At 44.5% G+C, this 17,702-nt stretch overlaps 1 protein-coding gene across 1 annotated transcript in view; it reads right to left on the bottom strand.

Moving 5' to 3' along the window:
- ALK (ALK receptor tyrosine kinase) overlaps positions 1 to 17,702 on the bottom strand; it is a 728,753-nt gene that overhangs the window by 628,785 nt on the left and 82,266 nt on the right. The window lies entirely within an intron of this gene.

Raw genomic sequence — 17,702 nt, 5'->3', positions numbered from 1 at the left:
GAGCAGGCAGGGCTCATTTCCATGACAGCAGCTTTGCCAAGTGCTATATTTGTCTGTGTAGTCTCAACAACAAGAGCAGTGTGCCCTGAGCACCTGGGGCTGTAGAAACATCCCTTTCCACACCTAGTTCCATCCAAACTCCTCTCTTACAAGTGGGGAAGTAAGTTGTATCTGGGGAACTATGGGCTCAAAGTTCATAGATATCTGGACTTTGGGGATAGGATGCTGAGGGGAAGGGAAATTTTTAGCAAATGTTCTAGCATAACGGGCAGAGGAAATGATAAAGGGGAAGTTCTCTGGCTTCTCACCTCTTGTGAGGCTAGGTTCACAATCTCTCCTCCCCACTGTGAGAAGTCCCCAGGACATGGCTTGACCAAATGTCCAGGGAAGGGTGAACAGGTAAGGATGATCGGGTGAGACTTGAGTAATACTGATATTATGAGGTCCTGTTGGTAGAGAGAAGGGGAATGGGACTGAGGGTGGAAGGCCAGGGCCCTGTCCACTAGAAGGGATCTTAGTGCCCCACGACCACACAGAGTTAGTTTCAACTATGAAATGGAATTACTGGTAGTGAAATTGTGCCATACTTTGCACCCACTCCCACTCAACAGGTACACGCCTACACATACAATTTCCTCCAAGAGTTGTGTGGGTGTGTAGACAACTTCTTAACTCCTGACGGTGGCTATGCAAGTGCTAGAAGAAAGGAGAGAAGGAGACAGAAAAGAAAGAAGGAAGGAAGGAACAAACTGCAAATGTGATTGTGTGGATGGCTACTGATGGATATGGTTATCATACACTCCTACAGCGTAAGGATGGGCAGAGTGAAGTCCAAGTTCTAGGTGTAGATTTAATCATTGAGGGAAATTTACATTGTAGAGACCTGGCCAACAGCTTTGTAAAGACTAAAGTGTTCACTGATTTACTTAGAGAAGGACAAAACTTCTCACAATTTGTCAGTATAATGGACATGCAATAAATAGTTACTTATCAAAACCAGAAGCCAACAGAAGCCCTGGGACCATGGAATGTGTTGCCTTGAGATATAGTGCACACTGGTGACCAAAGAGCATCCTCTCATCCCACACACCGTTACCACCAAGCACCTACTGTGTGTCAAGCACATCATTAGGCACCAAAGACCCAGTCCCTGCCCTCATGAAGCTTACTGTCTAGTGGGCAGCCAGACATCAACCAGTTAATCTCACAAAGAGAGGTAAAACTCAGCTATGACAGGTACTTTTGAAAGAAACATCCACAAGTGTTAATGAGAACATAGAATGGATAATCTGATATATAGGACCTGGTAAAGGTCAAGGAAACCTTCTTGAGGAAGTAACCCCTGAACTGCTATCTGAAGGATAAGAAGGATTAATCTGAGCAACAAGGGAAGAAAGAACATGTTAGGTAGTGGGAACAGCATATGCAAAGGCCCTGTGGAAAGGAGAAGCAAGGTGAGCACAAGAACCCTCAGCAGGGCAACAGTATGGCTAGATGGGTAGCAAACGGAAGCATAGAGAACGAGTAGTGCCAGATGAGGGCAGTGGGGAGCAGGGACAGATCATGCAGGGCCATGTGTGCCATTTGAAAAAATGTTTTCACTTTATCCCAAGGAGCAAAGGGACTCAATTATGGATATTTAAATGGGTACTCAAGAAAAGGTTATTGACTATATTATAGATAAGCAATGTAAAAATGCTTGTAAACCTCTGATGTTGTAGGTGAAATGTTATTTGAATACATTCCTGTGCTTTTTCTCCAGGATTAAGGTCCATAGTTGTCATTAGATTCCCAAAGGGGTCCACAACCCTCCAAAGGTTAGAACCATTGTCCTGGTTCTTACTGGGAGAGTGTACTGGATGATTTCTTACTAGGGTCCCTTACGTCTCTAAGATTCATGAGCATAAAACCAACCCTGAGTCATCTAAGAGATTGACTAACTAAGGTTCACTGTCACCAGCAGAGAAATTAGAGCTTGAAGTTAGAAAATATGGTTTTGTTGTCACTAGCATCAGTGTACAGCAAAGAATACACTCATCTTCACCCCGATTCCTGCCTCCATGTCTGTGTCTCTCTCTGTCTCTGTCTCTGTCTCTGTCTCTCTGTCTCTCTGTCTCTCTCTCTCTCTCACACACACACACACACACACACACACACACACACACACACACGCTGCCCATCCCAAGGAAAGGCCCCTCATAGCCTGTGGATATCGACCCCTTCAGAACATTGACACTGGAGGTTCCCAGGGCTGTCGTCTAAGGCCCAAGAGCATTCACATAACCAGCTCAGTCACAGCTAGGCTGGGGGGGAGGGGGGATTACGAATACATGTCTACTCACTTCCTCTCTCCAGGGCCTTCCTTGTTCTGCTAGCAAAGTGAAAATATGGCAAGTGGATCATAGCGAACAAAGGCACAGTTGAAACTCAATGATTTGAGTCACCGGAGAGGATCACCAGCATGAGCCATCGTGGGCACAAGTGGTGAATCATCCACCCTGGGATCCCAGGGCTGAGGCTACTGATCCCTCAGGCCCATGTAAACCCCCGTTTCTATTTCAGCAGTGATTCCCAAAGGGTGCTCTTTTATACCTTAATTCTAGGGGATGTTAATAAGAGTTCTGAAAATAAATAAAATTCTATGGTCAAGTAAATTTGGGATACTTTGGATTATAAAAGATGCAAGAGGTGTCCTTGCATCTTTTATAATCCAAGGTCCCCAATCCCTTATAGCTTCTTTTCAACCCTAGAGAAGGAAATCTAGTTTATAATTTCCCAAAACTGTTAAAAGACTTTCCCAGAAGACTTTGGTTGAGGAGCGTCTCACAACATCTGTGCTCCAAGGCAGATTTGGGGAAATCCGGCTCTCCAAATTCTCTTAAAAGGCCTTGTGTCCTGGTTCATGACAGGGTTCTCTTTAACACAATGTATAGCCCCCATTTCCCATTCAAGGCTCATATTAAATCCTACCTCATGAAGGAAGACTTTGCCAATGGTCTCGTCTATATTTAGTGCTTGCATACTGGGTCATACATTTTGAGGCCATGATTGTAAGAAATTTAATTTAGGACTTGGGAATATGATGTCTTATATTCCACAGTCTGGCCCTGCTGGTCTCATGTTTTATTTTCTCCACAATATTTATCATTATGTAAAATTGCCTTGTTTATATATATATATATATGCTTATTTATTGTCTGTCTTCCCCTCTAGAATATAAGCTCCATGAAAACAAGAACTTGTCTCTTGTATTCATCCATCACCTAGAACCTGGCACACAGTAGGGATATAAATATTTGTTGAATGAATGATTGCTCTCAATGATCTGTTGCTTATAACTTTTGTTCCATAAGAAGTACTGCAATCTGCTTGAAAGCAGAGACTATATGTCAGTGCACTACAGTAGAAAGGGATCCAAGATAAGTGAGAGGAAGCCTGCCACTGTGTCCCCTTAGGGAAGGCTCCTGACTTCTCTGTGCCTCAGTTCCTCCTTCTGTACAGCAACTCCCATAGTACACCATTGTACACCTACACCCAACTCAGAGTAAGCATACAAAAGGTCACTGAGTGATTGAATAAATATTTATCATGTCTACTAGACATGCAGTGAGTGCCCAATAAATACTTTTTGAAATAAAATAGTAATACTTTTTTTTTGTTTATATGGTAAGGGGGATATAATCCTTTGTAAAAGAAATAGGCATTTACTTTAAGTATTAGTGAATTTTACCGGCACATATGTTGAGGTCCCAATATTGATGTTGCTCCACATTTAGACTTTCTCAGTCTCCACAGCCTATTCAGTCTATCCTGTGAATGGCTTCCTTTCTCCACCCATAGTCTTCTGAGTGGTCCAATGCCCACCTCCTCTCCCTGGCATTAAAGGACATTCAACATTGCAATAAAGGGATGCCATGTTCCTCTGGAGACTGCCAAAAATTGGGCAACCTCCTCACTGGGTAGAAGTACTACTTCTACTGGTGGTGGTGGTGGTAGTAGTAGTAGTCATTATCATGATAGTCGTAGACACCACTTACTGAGAGTATATTACATGCCAGCAACTATGTGAAGCTCTTTATATATATCATTTAATCATCACAAGAATTCCAAGAGATAGGTTCTATTATTATGCCCATTTTACAGATGAGGAAATGAAGTTCAGAAAAAAATCATTTGCTCCAGGATTTATAAGCAGGTCACCCTGCCTCTAGAACCAGACTCTTGCTGAGCTATAGAATTTGTAAATACACGTGAAGGGAATAGGAGTAGAAACAGATCTGACACCCTTGCCATCTCCTCTGCATGGAAACATGGGAAGAGAAGCCAGGTGGGCCCACCAGCTAAGGCACAGGGAAGAATCTCAGGTTGAATATGGCTTACGAATCTCCAAGAGAAGCTCTGGTTGCAGGGGTTCCCGTCCCTCTCTGCAGGGCCTCAGCACTCCCTTATGAATAGCTATCCCCCTTCTGGAGCTGCTTACCACACAGCTGGCAAAATAGTACTGGGAAAGTTGGGGAGGATGTTGACCAGGACCTCTGGAAGTCTGCTCCTATCCCCCCTGGAGCTGAAACTTTGCCAGCAGCCCAAGGAGCTGAATGAATGCTCCAGGAGCCCTGAGGTGCTAGGAAACCAACAGGGAATTTTAATTGAAAGCAACTTGCTAATCAGGTACATACTTAATGTTATAATTACCCGGTGATGACAGCACCATGAAGTACAAGCAAGCAGGAAGTACTGACCAAGCAACTTTAAAAGGTTGGTCTAATGCTCTTCATTTTTCACTATAGCCTAAATTGCGTTTGTGCTTTCAGGGAATAATGAAAAAGACAGAAAGGTGAATGACAATCCAGTTCCAAGCATCCCAGACTGAAAAATAAAAAGAGTGAATTTTCCTCTGAAGCCAAATAATGACATTCATTCATCCATCACACTTTACAGAAGAGCTGTTTTGTGCCAGGCACTGTGTTCAGTGGTGGAAATATGGATTGGGGGGTAGGGGGGAGAAAGGGGGGATGAGGAGGAGAAAAGGAGGGACGAAGAAGAGGGAAGAGAGCAAGACAGGAGGAGGGGCTAGGAGGAAGAAAGAAAGAAGAGGAAGCGGGGGAGGGAGAAAAGGAGCGGAAAAGAAGAAACAGTCTTGCCTTTAGATGAGCTCATTGTCTAGTGGGGGAGACAGGCTCCTCCAACACTATAGGCTCAGCTTAGGAGCCAACTGGATTTAAATCCCTCCATAAGGTGGCAGAGATTTCCAAGTCTCCAAGAAGTGTCCTCTTGGCTGCTGGCAAGACTGGGTATGCAGCTGCCAGGGTCCCTGGGGGCTCAGAGGCAGAGGGTGTGAGTGTGCTTTAGTCCCCCAGGGATGGGGCAGGAGGAAGAGTTTCTTCCCAGCCAGCTCAGCAATACAGTGGGACTTCAATTCCAAAGTCAGCGCAAAAGGTGAAAATTGCATAGAGTCAAAACTATACTTGAAAATCCCTTAAATTGGCTATAAAGTGCAGCATATGTGCTCTGCTTCATGTTTACCACCTGGTTCAGAAAGGCTTTTTCACAAGCTGGTTTAAAAACCACTGAGCTAGACTTACAGGGAGGAAGGAAAGGAACATCTCTATGCAGATGATGGGCTTTCAAACCATATGGTCTTCAAGATAATTATCAAATTGCTAGTGGTGAAAGGGGGACGAGTAGAGAATTCTAAACTGTCTCTGCTAGCCTGCAGGGCTTTCTGCATAGTGTTTTAATACCCAGTCTTTAAAACCTTAATAAGTGTTAATGGATTTGTCTGTCGTCCAGAGGGTTCCCTGGGATGGGGAGTGAAGGTTAAGCTCTCAGCTCTGTGGGGAGGGGAGGGAAAGGTTCAGGCAGGTCTGGGCTCTGAACTCCCTGTAGCTGTGATCCCACAACAGGTGCAGGAGGACAAGATGGGGGAGCCTTTCCAAAGGGAGGCTGGTCCTGGGGGCGGTGGGCAGCAGCTGACTCAGGAAGGGAAGCTGAGCTCACAGGAAGTGCAGAAGTAAGGGCCACAGAGATTCGACCGCCAGAGAGCCAAGCAGTGGCCAAGTGGTAGAGACCCTGGAGTGGGCAATATCAACTCAGGCAGCACTTGGTGGATGGACCTGCCACAATATCCTCCTAGAGTTTGTACTCTAAGTACAACCAGGACATGCCAACTCTCCCCATGGTCTCACCTCCTCTGGCAGCCTCCCTGGGCCCCCAGCATTCCCCTCGCCCACCCTAGGAGTGTGCTCAGATTGGTCCCCCATCTCCCAGGACCTGCCTGTTCTTTTCCGCCTGCATAAGTATCACCCCTTCTTCGAGGTCCCACCCAAACTCCACCTCCCCTGAGAAGTGGGGGCTCCCACGGCCCTGTCTGGGCGTGGTGCCCTGTCTGCCCTTCCTCCCATGGCCCTTCCTGCTGGCTGCACTCATTTGACACCAGCCGTGTGGCAGCAAAGAGCACAGATTAGAGCCCGACCTCCTGGCTTTCAACGTTACCCATGACATACTCGTGAGTATGGGCCTGGCATGTGACTTGGGCCAGGCACGCCTCAGCTTCCCATCCACACATGGGGGAAAGAACAGAAACTACCCCACAGGGCTGTGTAAGAATTACAGGAGGCAAGGGATATAAAACACCTAGTAGGTGCGTGGCACAAGACGAAGTGCTCGACAGACGTTTCCGTTTTTTCTAAATTGAAGTATTGTTGATACCTCTGGTGTGAGGTATTATTTTGTTGCATTTTAACCTCACACTGGAAACTACCTATACGCCCATCAACAGTAGAATGAATGAATAAATGGCCACGCATTTACACGACAGACTAGCATACAACGATGAAAAGGAATAATCTATGACTACAGGCAATGGTATGGATGGACCTCACACGTGTAACGGTGGGAAGCCAGAAACAAAGAGCACGTAAGGTACAAAAAAAGGACAGTGATTCTCTAGCGGAGGGACGCAGCTGGAAGGGGAACGGCGGGGACAGGGAATTTCAGGGCGCTGCCATGTCCTGCTTCTTGATCATGGTGAAGGTAACAAAGGTGTGTTCATTTGGTAAGATTCTTTATACTGTTAGTTTAAGATCTGTGACTTTTTCCTATGATTAATATAGTTCAATAAAAGGATTTAAAAACAAGTGTGAAGCAGTCAACTATCAGGGATGCCCAAGAGCCTGGGAAAGAGACAGAAAAAATATTCCCAGCGGTGACTGCAGAAAATTCCCTGCTTGAGGCCTCCCAGCAGTGCCCTTGCCCACAACCCCAAGGATGGCTTCATCTGGGGTCAGGACAGTCCAGGGGCTTCCCCTCCCTGGGCCTGGTAGCACAATCTGGTCTCAGCCTGCTCCTCCCAGCATATTTTCCAGTACTTCCCAATGTGAACTGTAAAATCCTGTCAAGGCTGCTCCCTCAGGATACAGGAAGAGTCCTAGCTAATCCTGTCCCTACACCTTCTCTCAGGCCCTCCTTCTCTGCCATGCCAGGCTTGTGCCCACCTCTCCCAGGAAGCCTTGTCTTACTGCCCCCACCCTTCATTCACTACTTAGTCTCTGGAATCCTACCACGGCCAACCCAGGCCATTAGAGATTTAACGTGAAGATGTCTGGGATGCTTCACCGGGAGCTGCGTGTGTACTTTCATCTGTCTTCTCACCCAGGTTCTCAATCCTTTGAAAGGAGACATCTTTTTCTGCATCCTTTTTATCATGCCTAGCACAGTGCCAAACACAATTAGAGGCAAATATATTTCCATGGGTTGGTCCAATAGTTATATTGTCTTTTCCTGAATTAGTGGAAGTTCTAATTAAGACAATCAACTGCCTTATTGAATTGTAAGGAAATGTTCTAAAAGTACAATAGCACGTTATGGACCAGAAAAAGCCCTTCCCTGCTCAAAACCCTTTAATGGCTCCCCATGGACCTGAGCACGAACTGCAAAAATCTTTCCCAAGGTTTACAAGGCTGCTTCCACTGGCTGCTCCGTTCACACCCTTCTCCATTTGCTCTTCCTTTGCTTCTACCACACTGGACTGACTTCTGTTTTTCAAAAGGACCAAGTTCTCTCTTGTGCCAGGACCTTCCTCTGGAACAGTGTTCTTAACCCCACACTTCCCTCCCCTTTGTCTTGACCAAATTCTAATTCTTTCTCAGGTTTCACTGAGCTCATTTTCTCAGGAAGGTCTTCCCTGAATGCCTAGACCAGTGGTTCTCAATCTTGGGCAGGGGTCAGAAACTCCTGGGGGGCTTGTTAAAACACAAGCCCTTAGTCTTTCTGATTCCTTGGGTTTGGGGTGGGACCTGGAAATTTGCATTTTTAACCAGTTCCCAGGTGATTCTGGTCCGGGGACTACACTTTGAGAACCACTGGTCAAGACCAAGTGCCCCACCCCCCTTGTTACAGTCTCCAAGGACACCTCTTCTTGTCCCCTTTACGTCCGTGCTTGCCATTGTCTGTTCAGTGTTTAGCTTCCTCACCAACCGTAACTTCCACGAGGGCAGGGCAGTGCCTGAATAAATGAAAACAGAAATCTCATATTTCTATGGCACCTTAATGTTACCAAAGCACCGCCACCTATTGCCCTGTTTGATCTTTAAGATGGTTCTGGGAGAAGGGCAGAGCAGGTAGAGATTGCTCCTGTTCCTCAGATAGACTGGCTGAGATTCGGGGTGCTCAGGGGACATGTAGGAAAAGGGCAGAGAGGCAGTAAGCAGGAGAATATGGGCTAAAACCAGCATTGTCTTACATTTGAGCCCAAGAGAACTTTTTCATTTTATTACTCTGTTCTGGCCATATCTGCCTGTGGGGGAAGATAGAGAACAGAGCAAAAATTGTTACTGATTTTTCTCTTCTGTTCCCCTAGGTGCTTCTACAGGTATAAGAACTCCAGCCCATTATGTAGTGTTTATCCCATGACCTGTGGCACAAAGTTTGATTCCTTGGAGGAGCATATGCTAAGGTGGCTAAAGTAGCAATGCATTAATAATTCATACACCTCCTTACCTTTCTATGGGCATCACAGCCTTCCACCCAGGTGACAATAAGACAAGCAGATGGGGTGTGTCAGTGCCAAGGCTGTGCAGTGAAATCTTTGTGGCTGCAGTGAAGTCTATGTGGCTCTTCTGCAGTGAAATCTGTGTGGCTCCCTAACCTCTTCAGACTCAAAAATCAGGTTGGCAGCCTCACCCACCATCACCCAGGCTCACCAAGACGGGCCACCCCAGGTGGTCCAAGGAGTATGACAGTGGCTGTTGATGCATTCTGCAATGTGGAGAAGATCTCTCAAGTCCTAGCTGTAGGAGTCAGAACTGAAGAAGTGGATTTCCCAGCAGAGATTTCCAACAGTTCTGGAATCTTCCTCCACAAATACTCCCCCTGTCCTAAGTCGCTCAGTTACAACTCCTGATGGTACACAACCTAATGGGTGTGTTTGACAGCTAAACTGAGAACAACATAGAGAAAACTCATAAACTAGTGGTTGTTATTATTAAATGAGAATATAAAACCACCTTTACTGATGTAGGCTTTCAAAACCACCAGTATGGTTGAGGACTTCAAAACTTCTACCTCCAATCCTAACTCCTCCACAGCCTGTCTGATCTCCCCACTTGGATATTTCACACACATCTCAAATCCAGCATGTTCAGAGCTGAACTTTTTGTTTCTCCTCACAAACCAGTCTTCCCCATCTTAGTAAATGACAGCTTTATCTTCCTGTTATTTAAACCAAAAACCCAGGCTTCATCCTTAATTCTTTACCTTCTCTCACTGGATGCCCAGTCTGTCACAGGTCCTACTTGTCTGACTCCAAACAGTATCTCAGAGCCACCTTGCTCTCCCCACTTGGACCATGCCAGGCCAGCTGCCATCAACTCTTACCTAGTCTGGTCCGGCAGCTTCTCGACCGGCTTCCCAGCTTCCACCTCTGTCCTTCTCCCCATCCATCGTCCATGCAGCCATCTGAGCAGTTTTCTTAACATGTCAATCAGATTGTGCCATCCTCCCACTTTAAAGCTTTTCAAAGGCTTCCCATCCATTGTACTTGGAATAAAATTTAAACTCATTCCTACAGCCTGGAGATCAGGCAGGATCAGACCCTGCCTGGCTCCCCAGCCTCTCGGATTCTCCTTCTTCCTTCCGTTTTCTCCTTGTTTGGGGCTCATCTTTCAGACTTGCCAGGCTTCTCCCCACCTCCCAGCCTTTCTATTTACTGTTCCCTCCACCAGGAATGTTCTCCTCTTACCCCCACCCTCCACCCACCCTGAACAGGATGGGACTTTCTCATCCTTCACATATCAGTTTTCACATCCTCAGACCCTTCACTATCTGTGCGATCTATATTAACACTCTCTGGGTTCTCTTTAATTTTTATGGATTAATATGATTTACTTAGTCAGTCATCCATTGTTTGACATTTAGGTTGTTTCCAACTTTAGATTAACAACCCTGGGTTAAACATCCTTGCAATTAAATCTCTGCACGTCCCATGATTATTTTCTTAGAATAAAGCCCTAATACCTGTACGTATTTATTTTATTCAACACACACTGATATACCACATCCTCTGTACCAGGCAATATCCTAAATGTTTTACTAATATGAGTGCCTTGATGTGTGTGCACACTTTTTTATTGTTAAATACACTCGTTTTATTTGTATATATTTTTATTCTACAGTGCTAAGAACACTTAACATGAGCTCTACTCTCTTAACAAAAATTTAAGTGCACAATACAGGATTGCTAGCTACAGGCACACTGTCATCCAGGAGACCTCTAGGACTTATTTATCTTGCATAATTGAAAAATTTATACCCATTAAACAGCAATTTCCCATTTCCTTTTCCCCCCAGCCCTTGGCATATTCTCTTTTATAGCCCTGTTTCTTTCCCATGTCCTTTATCATATTTTATAATTACATATTTTATCTGTGACTTTTTTTTTTTTGGTCTGTCTTCTTTTTTTAAATAAATTTATTTATTTATTTTTGGCTGCACTGGGTTTTCGTTGCTGCACGCAGGCTTCCTCTAGTTGCGGCAAGCGGAGGCTACTCTTTGTTGCGGTGCACAGGCTTCTCATTGCGGGGGCTTCTCTTGTTGCAGAGCATGGGCTCTAGGTGCGCAGCCTTCACTAGCTGTGGCACGCGGGCTCAGTAGTTGTGGCTCACGGGCTCTAGAGCGCAGGCTCAGTAGTTGTGGCGCATGGGCTAAGTTGCTCCATTGCATGTGGAATCTTCCCGGACCAGGGCTCGAACCCATGTCCCCCTGCATTGGCAGGCAGATTCTTAACCACCGTGCCACTAGGGAAGTCCTGGTCTGTCTTCTTGATTGGACTGTGAGGTCTTTGAGGACAGGAACAACCTACCTTATTTTCCACTGTAAACAATGTAATCCACTGTAATCCTGGTGCATGGCATGGGCCTGGCACACAGGGGGACTCAATAAATATTTATTAAATGAACCAATGAAGGAGGCGGCACCATGGTTTCCAGTGTATTGGAAACTTTTAACATACATTATGCCACTTAATCTTCACAGTCACCCTGTAGTAAGGTTATCATTATTTCCTTTCTACACTTGAACATACCAAGGCTCACAGGTTAAGAGACTTACACCTACACCTGAATCAGTCTGAATCTTGAGCTCACGCTGCACGGTGCTGAGCCTAAATGGCCAAGTGATCCATCTCTTTATGCAGTGCCATCCTCATTTCTTGAGAACGACACTGGAAGAGCTACTCCTTTCCTCCTGCTATCAAGAGATTGCTGCCTCATACAGCTGGGAAAATGGAAATGTAAAGATAAGAATCTTGATTAATAGGCTCATATATAACCTTTAATTAGTTGGTCAATATTTAAGGATTACATCCTTGAACTTTAGGAAAAATTAAAAGAACAGCTCCTAAAAATTAATTAGTAGGAATCAACACACTGACAGAGGTCTCCCTGCTTCCCTTAAATAAGTGGTTACAGGAATTTACAAGTCCTGGTTCTCACTTTAGAGCCACCAGGTCAGAGAAGATTGGAGAGACAGAGGCCCTGCCAATTTTGCACATCCATGGCTTTACAGCTCCTAGGTCAATCCTGATGAAAACTAGCCTCTGTTTAGTCTTCCCAACTCTTCAACTATTTCATTGTTTACTTCCCTGTAATTTTCTATGTGTATAGAATCATCACATTTTAACACCAAAAAGTACCCTAAAGATCATGTTTTGTTCCTTAATGTGTGACCCCATTAATTCAGATGACATTAATTTGAAATTCATGATAATTACATTAACATCGAGTGAGAGGTACTGTGGCTTCTTCCAGTTAAAATATGCATATGCTCTTTACTGATTCACCGTCTCGTCCCAAGAAAAGATGTGACGAGACTGCCTGATTAATGTATTGAGCTTCTCTGATGGAGGAAGAGGAAAAACAGATGACATGGAGCTGTAGGTTAGGAGTCTTTCCTCTGGTGTCAGGAAAACCTGAGGTTGAATTTTGTTTCCACCATCTTCCAGCTATGTGCCCTTGGACAAGTGACTTAACCCAGCCCCAGCTCTCTCATCTGTAAAGCAGGAAATATCAGTATTAATAATGTCATTATCATAGGATTGTTATGAGGAATAAAATAAATGTTGCATGTGGAGTGCTTGGTACATACAGTATCTAGCTCATAGTAAGTGTTTAGTAAATTACTACAGCTACTACTAGTAACATACGTTGTCATGGTGAAAGCACCTACTATGTGCCTGGCATTTTACATACAGGACTTCACTTACTTCTCCCCTCACCTCTTGAGATAGGTTTTACATGTGAAGAAGCAGTCTGAGGATGAGTTAGTAATTCGCTCAAGGTCACCAGTTAGTAGGTACAGGAAAAGATATCTGAAACCAGATGGTTGTAAATCCACCATCAGGCTGCTTTCACCAAATCACGCCTCCCATCTAAGTGGGTAAAGGAGGACTGGTCGTGTCGTCTGTCTATCTTTGATGTGCACAAAAGGCTGAAGGTGTGTGTGGGTGTTACACGGAGGGGACAGGGGTTTCAATTTATGGAGAAGCATCGTAGGTGGAAGGACCTGTGTCTCTCCTGAGGGCACATAGCTGAGAACTCAACATAAGAAAGAATGTCTAACAAGTGAAGTTCTTGAGTTAGGAGGAGTGCTGAATTAGAAATAAGGTGACCGCCCAGTCTTTTCTGCCTCTAGGATTCTGTAGTAAGTTAGACCATGGTTCTTAGTTTTACTTTTTAGCTAGGTCATCTTAGCTGTCCTTGTGTAACTGCATGTGCTGGGCAGAGAACTGTGGGGATGGGATCTGGCAAATACAGGACCCTGACCTAGAGGTAGGAAACATCTAGAAGGGGTGAATATGCATCTCTGTGGAATTTAGAACTGGACTCAAAATTGTTTACCTTATTTATAAATTACCCAGAGTATGAATGTGCAATGCACTTTCAGAATTTGCAGATGACAGTAAGTTTTTTTGGGGTATTAAATTGGCAAATTGATTTGAAGAAGCCACAAGATCCTCTGAGATTATGTGATTAGGTGGGGAAAGGCAGCAGGGGAGTTTTCTCCAACTTAAAGAATTCAGAGTTCTCAGTTCCCAGTTAAGACCTAGGGAATTCACCTGGGAGTATCTCCACAATTGGACCCCAAAGGTCTACTTAATGTGTTTCTATAGCCAAAAACATAGGAAAGAAAAAGAAAGGAAGAGGAAAAATAAAAACCAAACAGAAGATCCCATTCTGACTATACTGAATCATGGTGCAGTCACCATTGGACTGTAGCTGAGTGTGGTCTGATCCCTGTTGCTTTAGAAAACAAAAAATTCACAGGTGGGGAACCAGAGAAGAGCAGTTTCAACTATCAAAGGAACACTGAGGTTACTCTAAAATTTTTGGGATTCTTCAGTCCATATGCAAGAGCACCAAGGGACGTATGAGTGATGTCTTCAAAATCATGAATTATAAGAATAAGAACACTGGAGAAGCTGAAGCCAGAGGTACATTTTGGAAAGGAAGTAGAAACATTCTCTAATTAAGTGAAGGAAAGCCCCATGAAATCTATTGCTCCCAAGAGGCAGAACTGACAAAGAATAAATAAATGGTTCAGTTCAACAAATACCACTGAGGATTAGAACTAGGAGTGCTAACATTTTTTTTAATTAAACTTTTTATCTTGAGGTAAATGTAGATTCACATGTAGTTGTAAGAAATAATAAGGAAAGATCCTGCTGTGTACCTTTTACCCTGTTTCCCTCAAGGTAATATGCTGCATAACAGTAGCACAACCAGGATACTGACAATGATATAATCCAGCAGTCTTAGTCAGATTTCCCCAGTTTTAATTGTACTCGTGTGTGTGTGTGTGTGTGTGTGTGTGTGTGTGTGTGTGTATGTGTACGTGTGTGTATGTGTGTGTTTAGTTCTGTGCAATTTTATCACATCTGTTAGGTCTTGGATCCACCACCACCAGTCAAGGTACAGAACATTTCCATCACCACAAGGATCTCTCGTGTTGCCCTTTTATAACCACACCCACCTCTCTTTCGCCCCCATCCTCAACACCCAGTTACCACTAACTTGTTCTCCAGCTCTGTAATTTTGTCATTTCAATAATGTTACATACGTGGAATCATAGGAGCGCTAACATTTTATGGATAACAGCATATAATTAAGGATGAGGAACATCCCTTGAGGTAATAATTCATACCCAAAGTTGAACTACCCCTTTCACAAAGTATCTCTTATGTGCTAACAGTGGGCTACACAGACGATGGGTCTTATGGAGTTGAACTTTCTGACATTCACAGGAGATAGCCACTTTGTTTTATTTAACAACTTGAGTGGATGGGGCAGAATACAGAGGGGCCATGTCCCACTAGAGGGGCCATGCACTGGGACAGGACCCTCCATAGACGATAAGAGGAGTGACAAGAAGATGCAGGGTCTGGAGGGTCCAATGTAGACAGCGGTTGTTCAGCAAGTGGTCAGTTCTGGGATAGCAGCCAGGCTGGGCCAAAAAGACCCTGGAGATGAAGTTGGCCTCTGCTCACTCAAGAGACAGACCTATGCATTAGTGACATGTGTAAAGAAGGCGGCAAGCAGCTTAAGTTGTTGAAAACAAGCCATTTTCAAGAACTTTAAAACCACTGACTTCACCCATATGTATTAAATAATCAACAGATGGTTCCAAATAAATGGAGGAATCAGGGGCAGGCAGCAAAAAGACAGGGGAGGAGGCCACGGCAGGAAGGACAGAGACTTTGAAATCTTTCCCTTGGGAGCTGTGGTCTGAGGCTTATCCAAAGGAGGAAATTCTTAATGATGGAACTTCTGGTAATGTGACAGGTTTTTTGTTTTTTTTTTTTAAGAAAAGGTAATTTTATTGTTATCTCTCAAATCCCAGCATATGGCAACTGCTTGCTCACTCTTGTTAGGAACTCCCTTGCTCAACCATGAGGATGGGTAATGTCCGGAGGTTCTACCAGCTGGCGAGGGGACAGCCAAGGCAGAGGAGAAAAAGAGAAAAAGAATCAAGAAAACAAGGGTAAGATAACAACAGTGATTATTAAGATTTCTTGGAAATAATAATTTATTAACAAAAGCTACACTTAAATTGAACACCTCTTATGTACCAGAAGAGTCTGCTAAGGCGTATACTGTCGGCAGCCATGAAAATGCACGGCTCAGATGTCCTGCTACAGGAACGCGGTTGACCAGCAGCCTCAGCAGCCACCCCTCTGACTCCGAGAGTCCACAGCAAGGCCACGCTTCTGCCTTGGCAGTTCCCAGACAACGACTGAGCAAAGCAGTGATACCACTATCAGATTCTGCCAACAAGCAGCTTTGGCTCAAGGGCTCCCCTCTGGCCTGGTCAAATCTTTCTCGGAATGCTTTCCTTCCCCTCTCCTTTGTAGGTGTCAGACCTGCATCAACATCTGAAGACCCACCACCTTTTCTGGCTTCCTTAACTTTTTTTTTCAAGGTATTTCTCCCAATAAATCTGTTGCACACCTAATCTTGTCTTGGCATCTGGTTCTCAGAAGCCTTGGACAGAAACAATGCTTTATGCCATTTCATAATTATGATAACCCAAGATATAAATACTATTGTCCCCATTTTCCAGATAAGAAAACTGAGACACAGAGCGGTTAAGTGCTTGCCCAAGATCACTCAGCTAGTTGGGCAGAGCTGAGATCCAAACCCATGTGTGTCTGACTCCAGAGTCTGTGTTCTTCCCCCTAGCTACCCACACATGCCAGTCCTCCCTTCATCTGCCACACTGCAGTTATACTGGCCGTATTCCATGTCTTGAACACAACTGGTTCTTCTGCCTTGGGCCTTGACCCACATTGTTTCTTCTATTTGAAATGCTCTTCTCTGGAAGGGCAGGTTCCTTCTCCTCTTTTGGGTCTTGGCAAAGGAGTACTACCTGGCTTCCCAAACTAAGTGGATCCTTTCTTTCTCTACCTCTGCCCCTGGTTTATTTCCTCTACAACATTCACTTCAATATAAGATTGTTTCCACTGCTTTACTGCATAGTGTTTTTCTCTGTTTCTGCCCCTAGAATTCAAGTCCCAAGATATCATGTCTTTCTCTTTCCAGTGCATTGATAAATCCTACTATAGTGCTTGGCACATAGTCAATCAATACATACATATGTGCTGAATAAATGAATGTATTTGCATGCCACTTTCCCATATATATTCTCTCATTTAATGACCAGGGGAAGAGAACACAAAGAAAAGAGGTTAAACCCATTGGATGAGAGAAAAAGATCATGCCACATCTCTGTAACAGTCTCAGGTGCCAGGGTGTCTCTAACGATGGAAGAGTCTGCAGCTTGAGAGGACACATCCATCTTGGGAGAAAGGACAGTGTTTTTCCTAGAAGAGATGTGTATAGAGCCAGCAGTTCATGTGAGTCACACTGTGATGACAAACACCTACCATCCTCAACCCTGAAGGACACTGGAATCAAGCAGGGCTGATATCCATCAAAGGTGTCAGAGATGTCAGCCAGGTTCTCTCAGCCACACTCTGGCCTGATGCTACTAAGTTGAATGGGTTTGCCCCTGTCAATCCAGGGCAGAACTTACCTGCAGGTAATTAAATTAGCAGAGCTGGTGGCTGGCTCAATGACATCTTCCCAACATGGCCATGACCTCTCTGCCACCCTAAAATGACTTCACAGGGCACGTTCACTCAATGGGACTGCTACTTAGCCCCCACTTTTACTGAGAAGCTGGCCAGAACTATTTCAAAATAGTGGGATTAGAGTTAGGATTTCCAGGAGCAGAAGGAGGAAACAAGCCCTCCCTTTCTTGGGTGAGGGGGAGACCCTTTCTGGCAAATCTAGGACAATACTTCCTGAGACTCTTTCAAGAGGGACTGCAGCTGCTCCCCTGATGCAAGCTTCATCCTCACTGAACTCAAACTTCTAGATCACCTCCTAAATCATCCTGGAAGCCACTGGGTTCAGCACCAAACCCTGGTCTATTCCACCCAACATCTAGCTATATCATCATCATTTGATCTCTCTTGGAAAATTCTCCCCATCTTACATGTTATAGAGAACTTAGCTTGTCTATCATTGTTTGATGCTAATCATCATCATCCTCATCTTGTCATCATCACGGTCATCCTCATCACCCAATAATCCCATGTATTTTAAATATATCCTTACAGATTATAAAGTATCTTCAGACACATGATCTCA

The sequence above is a fragment of the Delphinus delphis genome, chromosome 12 (genome assembly GCF_949987515.2).
Source record: "Delphinus delphis chromosome 12, mDelDel1.2, whole genome shotgun sequence".
In the NCBI taxonomy this organism is placed as follows: domain Eukaryota; kingdom Metazoa; phylum Chordata; class Mammalia; order Artiodactyla; family Delphinidae; genus Delphinus; species Delphinus delphis.
This window is presented reverse-complemented; position numbering and strand designations above follow the sequence as displayed.